The following is a 7,500-nucleotide window of genomic DNA, read 5'->3' as shown; positions in this document are numbered from 1 at the left end:
GTGTTTGATTGTGTGATCGAAACTAGAGCAACGGAACGGGGTGGACGAAGTGGTTTTGAAAGTTTGAATGTTCCTAGGCCCCAGGCTTGCTAAAAATAGCCAGTATAATAAACGATAAACAGGTTAATTGTTGATAAATATAACCATCGTAGTATAGTGGCCCCCGCGGTCATCAGGGTTTTCCCTTCGTCGTAGTACTAGTTCGTCCTTATCTCGCCGCGACAGTTCAACAATGCCAAGGGTTCTCATACGACGCTCATATACTACGCCATTCCCACACCGTCCCGGACGAATACGCGAAGTTTCGCGTGGCCTTGTCTCGCCCGTGAGCGTGCTCATAGATTAAACCAAACGATGCGTCTGGCACTTGAATTGAATAATCTTCCGGGCAGTAAATTGTTGTCTGCAATTTTTGGCGATTTCACACCGAACGTCTAGCCGAGCAACTCAACGATCAACCGCGATGCGATGGGCACCAATCAACCGACACGACGATTCTCAATGCATCCTATGTATTGTCTTGCATTTGCAGTGAAGAAGCTGTATATAATTTTAAGGAATCGAACAGTTTTTAGTATTAAGTTTTAGATTTTTAATAATAAAACAAAGGAGAATAAAATACACGTTACTGAGCGTTGATTGATGTTTAGCAGAAACCTGGAAACTATTTGACAAACAGTTGCTGTAGAAAACTAAATATTTACTAAAGAATATACAAAGTCGTTTTTTTCTACCCGCTTATGATGATAAGACACAATAACAAATGCCAGATAGCTTTCTGCTATTGACTCTAATAATGAATCAGCATAACATTCCATCCATCCTTCGATTATCCGTTCCCTATTATCCCTTTTTTGCAGCTGTCCGATGACCCTTGAATTACCATAACCAATAAAACATTCCAAATACGTTAGAGCTGATTCACCATCCCAAAATCCCCCTAGAGAACCTTTACTCAGTCGCGTGCGTTCTATGTTTCGCTTTGAAAGAACAAGCATTCCCCGCTTATCACCTGCGCTTTGTACGCTGGTAACGTAACAGCACCACCAGCTCGAAGTGTTCAAGTTCAAGTGTATGCGGTCGCGTGAAGATACGTTCGCATCGCCACCCGCATAGAAGCCAGCCAGCGGTTGTCGTCGTAGCTGTTGTTGCTTCATTTGAATAGATAAAACAGTAAACGGTTTCGATCCAGTGCGCTACCCTTTAGCGGGTGCACCAGTTCCAGGTGCCCCTTTTCCGCCTTCACCCGAACCACGAGCTGTGGCACGAGCTACGTTGGAAAGGTGTTCGCGATGCGCAGTTCTTGCATCTGCGGGACCCACGTTCTCTGTTCTGGTTGTGGTCCTGGCCACAGTTCATTTCCGTATCGTCACCCGCGCAGGGCGGAAGTGTTCCTAAGGTTCTCGTTTTTAGTTTAAAGTCTGGATTCTAGGACTCGATCAATGTACGCGTTCGATGAAACATATCGTGGATTGGCACCAAAGTCAGCTTGTTGTGAGACTAACTTTGCAGAGTGGCCACCTGAAGAGGGAGCCGTTTATTCGGCGGAAGATTCATCATTTTATGAAAAGGATTATCACAACGAAGCAACTGACGCTCGTGGACAGATGGTGGGATTCCGTCAAGATGAAGGTAAGTACGCAGTGATTGTGAAGTGGACTCCATAAAGCGGATCAATTCTAGAGGGGTGGATTGGTGGGAGTAAACTAGTGTTTTATGAGGATTTTTCCTTCGATTTTGCAGCCACTCCTTGCGGTTTTCCAGAGGCATGTCGTGACTTTCAAAGCCCCGACAACAATTTTCGGTAATTAAAAGTAAAGTCAAGTTATTCATTGGTAAATCGAGCGTTAACTGCCGTTTATCTTTGTAGTTACACCGCGCGACAGTTTACTTTTGAATTTTCGATTGCGCCTGCTCACAGACACCCCAGCACAACTCCATCAACTGCTCGAAAGAGGCGGAACGCGCGCGAACGGCTTCGAGTTCGGGCGGTGAACGAAGTTTTCGCTCGCCTTCGCCAACTGATTCCCTCCACGAACTCCAGCCGGGTGAAGAAACGTGTTTCCAAACGCCAAACACTGAAACGGGCCTCCGAATACATCAGGGAACTGGTGGCACGACTTGCGATGGATCATTCTAGGATACAGGATCTCCCTTTACGACCAAACGCTCTTCCGATGTTCCACAACCTGCCACCGGAGTTTGCAGCCGATTGATCACGTGCTCAAGGTTGAGTTGTTCTAACTCTTCAGATCTCCGCTTTTTTTCGATTATATTCCTCATTTTAATTACGTTTGCGATCGATGTCTATGCTCCCTAAGTTGGTTGATTGTAGAGCAACAAAACACCATGACGGCAGCGCGTTATCTTCCTCTTCTTGCACACTTTCTCCATGGTTCTGGCCTAGGGCAGGGCCCGTAGGGTTGAATAAAATTGGGCGTCAGTGAGACGGACCGAGCCGCTAACCATCGTTAGTCGCCGAGACGGATCGAGAAGATCCAGAGCGGTTTAGCCGTTTGGAGCCGGGTATTTGGAAGTTGCCGGAATTTTCATCTGGGCGCATCAGAACTGGGCTTCGGTAAATTATTTTTCTCGCTTCTCGCAACCACCCATCTCTACATCAACCCCATCGTCATCATCATCATCATCCCGTGAAAGTTGATTAACCTCGACAACCTGACAGATGTGACGTGAGCGGGTGCTGGCCCTCCATCCATCCAACTCTCCATCCATTGCCTACTGCTCCACCAAGCAAACGATTAAGAAAATCAGGAAGAAATCCCATTCTGTGCCAGTGCTGACCAGTTGAGCCACCCTTTCCGAGTTCTTATTCCGTATTCCTTCAAGTCTGGAGCCAAGAGCGGGGCCGACACCGTGGCGCACATAAAACGGCACACGTACGAAGGGAGATTAATTGATTTTCTAGTTCACGGATCCGATTTCGTTCCGCCGTTCCGGGGTGCAGCACATGCCAACGCAACGCACGCGGTCGTCAGGTGGCCCCGGTTCCTTCTTCGGTCGGTTGGTGACGCGACCGTCCAGGGCTGGAAGGGGAATCGATTGCTCAACTCATCGATCGAGTTGATCGAGAGTCGGGAGTGTGGAGCATCGGAGCAGCCACAGCGACATCGATTCCGTGCACGTTCCGCTTGTAAATGAAATGTTTGGATGGAACTGCAGTAACGGGCAGCCGGTCAACTCGATCACCCCCACACACATCGAACAAGCGGGCGCCACCTTCGCCATCATCTATTCTGATGCATTCGCTCTGCTCCGTTCTGACGATTTGCAAATGCAAAACCTGTCGCCAGAATCGCCACTCTGCCGGAGCTAACGTTAACTCATGTCATCGCACCGGAGGAAGGAGTTTGATTTGTAGTGCTCGAGGTGAATTCCACCCCCCCCCCCCCCCCGCCCTTCCCGTATCTCCTGCGGTTCTAATGGAGCCAGGCGGATGCGCTGTGACCGAGTCTCGGGCGATGAAACAATCGCCAACCGCTTCTTCGTCCGACACTCGCTGATCGATTGCTTCATTTCTTCGTATCTTTCGTCAATTTAATTGTTGTCCAGAATATGTGGAATAATATGTAGAGGGGTTGGCCAATTTTATTCATAACTCAGCCCGGCACTCGCCCCGCCTGCTGTGTTGGATTAAAGCGCAAATAAAGAACATTGATTCCGCAAACGGACATTTCATATTCTGTGTCGTTCGTGTTCGGAATGAACGATTCCGATGGATGATTGGAAAGACCGTGGGGTTTTTTCTTATGCATCAGGGTGGACGGTGAGCGGTGGAGAAGCATAGATTTATGAAATTGAATAACAATGCTGACGTTGAAGAAAGTATTAACTTTTGCAGTTGCATTCTTTGGGCATTCGGGAGACAATTTCAATCCAGTCAAGCCAATGGGGCCAACTTGTCATGTTTACAAAAGTGTAAAACAATCACAGTACGATTACAAGACATAAAAAATGATTCAATTACTCTAGAATTAATAGCAAACATCCTAATTTCCCATCTATCTTATATAAGACAAACTAAACATTTATTTGCTGGGCTTCATAGTAATCCTGATTCTAAGGTATTGATATCTAATAAATGTAGTTAATAAATATAATCTGCTGCCTTTTTTAATAATTAATTGAACCCCGAAGACTATTCGCTACAAAAGTATTCCAAAAGTGCTAAAAACGTCTTGCTGTCGAAGAACAATCCGAAAACCGTAATAAAAAATAAAACCATCTCGTAGCAACAATTATCCTTCGGTTAATTGTTAAGTCTAAACGCGCATTAAACTTCATTTGTTTAATATCTGCTACCTGCCCTGTGCAAATAAGAAGAGAATTAACCATTCTAATGTCGCGTTTTGTGAAATGATCACACTTCGCTAACGACGCTGTTTGTAAATAGAAATCAAAGCAAAAGGGGGTGCACTTCGAACTGTTTCCACCACCCCCGTGAGGCTCAGGCCGCTGCAAACGCTTGGCAGCAGTACGCGGATATCAAATCCAGTATGTGACCGGACTATAAATCGATCCCCACCGGGGGAACGATCGGTGCCACGATCGTCGTCGATTGATATATTTTCCCGATCGAGTCCTCCTTTTTTCCTTCGTTCCTTGCCCGCTGCTGCTGGCTGGTGCCTGGCTCTGCTGCTTAATTATTGCTCCTTCCTTCCAAAAAAACCGGACAACGGTCACCGAAGCCCAACGACAACCAATGTCTCCAATGTCCTCTCCGCTTGGGGGATCCTCGTTAAAAGAGGCAACAGAAGGATGGAGAAAGGCCAAGCCAGCGGGCGAAGAAGAAACGAACGGAATAGAACCGAATATTGACAGAATATACCGCAAAAAACGACGTCGCAGCGACGATCACTAATTTGCATAGACGGTCGACCGCTGTGTTATGAGATTCGGTTTCCGTTCTCAGAATGAATAACTACTTTATGGTGATTTCGGTCGCTCCTGGTTGGTCGAACCAGCACTGATGCGAGCACTTGCATTGAGCATAAAGAGCGGCCACGTATGCACACTGCCGCCAACCGCTTGATCTAGGCATGTCCACACCGCACCGCATCCAACGCCAATCCAACATTCCAATCCGTGGATTCTCGTGTGTCCCGCCGGGGGAGTCCATTTGGAAAATACCGCCCATTCGGTGGCGCATTACGAAACGTCCGGCCATTTCCTGTTGTCGTCATCCGACGACGACGACGACGGTCCAGAAATTCTCAGAACTTTTCCCATACACCACCACCACCACCACCACGCCCACACGCCATCGATCGACGTTGATTGATCCTCGATGCATGGCGAGGAAAGAGAGAGAGAGAGAGAGTGCGAGCGTGGAGCGATCGCTTCGTATGCAAGCACCATCACTTCCTGTGCGACGTCTTCATCATCGCCGTCGTCGTCAAGTCCTGATGGACCCTGATGAGTATGCTGCCTCCGTGCCTTACCGGTTGACAGGTGCGTGCCTGCGTGCGCGTGTGTGTTTTGTGGCCATTTTAACGACTTTTCCACGGCCCCGGGGGGGGGGCACCTCGGTGAGAAAGTCAAACAAGCCGCGAGAACGCTGCGCCACGCGCTCCAACCGGGTACCATTTCGCACTAAAATTCATGCTGCGTGGCGTGTGGCGACAATGAACGATTTACAGGTTCGCGTTCCAGGTTCCTCGGGCCCCGGGCAGGTGATTCTATCCGACATTCTACCTAGCGCAATGACCCTGCCAGTCCAGTGGGCGCTAGACAGACGGCCCGAGTGGTCGCTTTTGGAACGGTATTTCACGAGTAAAGTGGCCGGCGATGCATCACCGAAAGGTCTGTTGGTTTGGTAACGGGGCGGTTCCAGTTCGCGGAACCAGCGAACGAAGAGATCCTAGTATGTCCGTGGCACCGAAAGTGCCAAATTTAAACAAACAAAAAACCCGCTGCCAAGGCGGAAGATGATTATCTTGTTCGGTATATTTGTTTTAAAGTTTATAGTGTTTACGTCCTCACCGCCGTCGTCGCCATCATTGATCGATCGATTGTGAGGCCTAAAGCGGGTTGGGGGGTTTGTGTTGGTTATTTATTTATCCTCCCTCGATCGCCAATATGCTGCGCCCGCAGATATTATGATACCGGTGCGGTTATCGGGCCACAACAGGGATGGAAGCGGAGCCCTAAACTCACATCTCGTGACCCACCGAGGGTGCTGGCCAACACAGATGTTGAAATGCTCCATCGAAAAAGGTCCAAACCGCGTCGGTTGGACCAACAACAACACGATCGCGAGCGAGCGCGCCGTCCGTCAAGAATGTCCGGGAAGAAAAAGGTTTCTTCAATTTCCTCCTTCTCTCGTCTCCATTCCACCTTCCGCTTGCGAGCGACCTCGCGTCCGTTTATGTAATTATGATTCTTGTAATATTATTTTCTTCCACCAAACATTCCACCTCGCTCGGTGGCCCGTTCCGTTCCGATCCGTATACACTTCTCAAGTTACGCACGCCGGAGACGCAGAATGTAAACACCGAGCAGCAGCAGCACCCGCGTGAAAGTGATGGATCCACAAGATCTTATGCTGCTTATGCGACTGCAAGACGCGCGCGGGCGCGCACACACATTGGATCGCTTTGTTGTACTACGGACGTCTCGCAGCCTCCGTAATACGATGCTGCTGGAATGGCTGAGGTCTATCGGTATATTGCTTCTCGTTTCATTTTTGTTTTGCTTCCCATCCCCAGGCACCCCGTTCTCGATCCGATTCGACTGTAGATCGGGCGAGCTGGAGCAACCGGAACGTGTCGAGACTCGAGAACTCCCTTTTTCTTTGGATCGGAATCGATTCGAAACAGCTGTGCTAAGCCGCCGGTAGCCGGAGTGTGCGTGCGTAACAAAAATAGGGCTTTTTGGTAGGGCCCGAAAAGGCACGCTATCGGCGTGCTATCTGCATAAAACAATTGCTTCATTTGTTATCAAAACACCGCTCTCGCACACAGCTTCTTCTGACAAACTCAACGAAACTCGTGGACCACATTCCGCTGCGGTCCGGTTGACACAACGATTAGCATGGCACGTGGCCGTCGGTCGAGGTCCGAACAGGTCTAGGATTTACCTTCTGGTGCAGTGATCACCACCAATTGTCGGATGTTTATGTTTTGGTCGTTTTTCATCCCCAACTGGTCACCGGAAACGAGATGCCCGGACATTGCCGTGGCCGGAGCAGAAAAGAAATGGAGTTTCTCCCGGGGGGAGGGATGCATGTTTCCGGTGAGGGATCGCCACACGCCAGACGCACGCCACCAATTGCACTGCGATCGATGCTGAGCGAGACCCCTTTTTTCGGAGACAAATTGGGGTTCATATGTTACGACCCCCCCCCCAAACACCGTCGAGTTATGATTTTCATATTTCATAACAGCAACGAGAGTTTAGAAACATCCAACACCACATCACGCGACCAAATATGGAACTCGAGAGATAGAGAGAGAGAAAGAGAGCAAGAGAAGCGTCATGATT

At 48.9% G+C, this 7,500-nt stretch overlaps 1 protein-coding gene across 1 annotated transcript in view; it reads left to right on the top strand.

Annotated features, from left to right (window-relative positions):
• LOC126569966 (probable cytochrome P450 9f2) overlaps window positions 1–637 on the top strand; it is a 2,535-nt gene extending 1,898 nt beyond the window's left edge. Inside the window, exon 1 of the mRNA XM_050227395.1 lies at window positions 1–637. This exon is cut by the window's left edge and continues 1,898 nt beyond it. The gene's annotated coding sequence lies outside the window, so the exon portion shown is untranslated.
• The last annotated feature ends 6,863 nt before the right edge of the window (window positions 638–7,500 follow it).

This window comes from Anopheles aquasalis, chromosome 2, assembly GCF_943734665.1.
Source record: "Anopheles aquasalis chromosome 2, idAnoAquaMG_Q_19, whole genome shotgun sequence".
NCBI classification, from domain to species: domain Eukaryota; kingdom Metazoa; phylum Arthropoda; class Insecta; order Diptera; family Culicidae; genus Anopheles; species Anopheles aquasalis.
The sequence above is the reverse complement of the archived record's forward strand: the minus strand, read 5'-3'. Positions and strand labels throughout refer to the sequence as shown.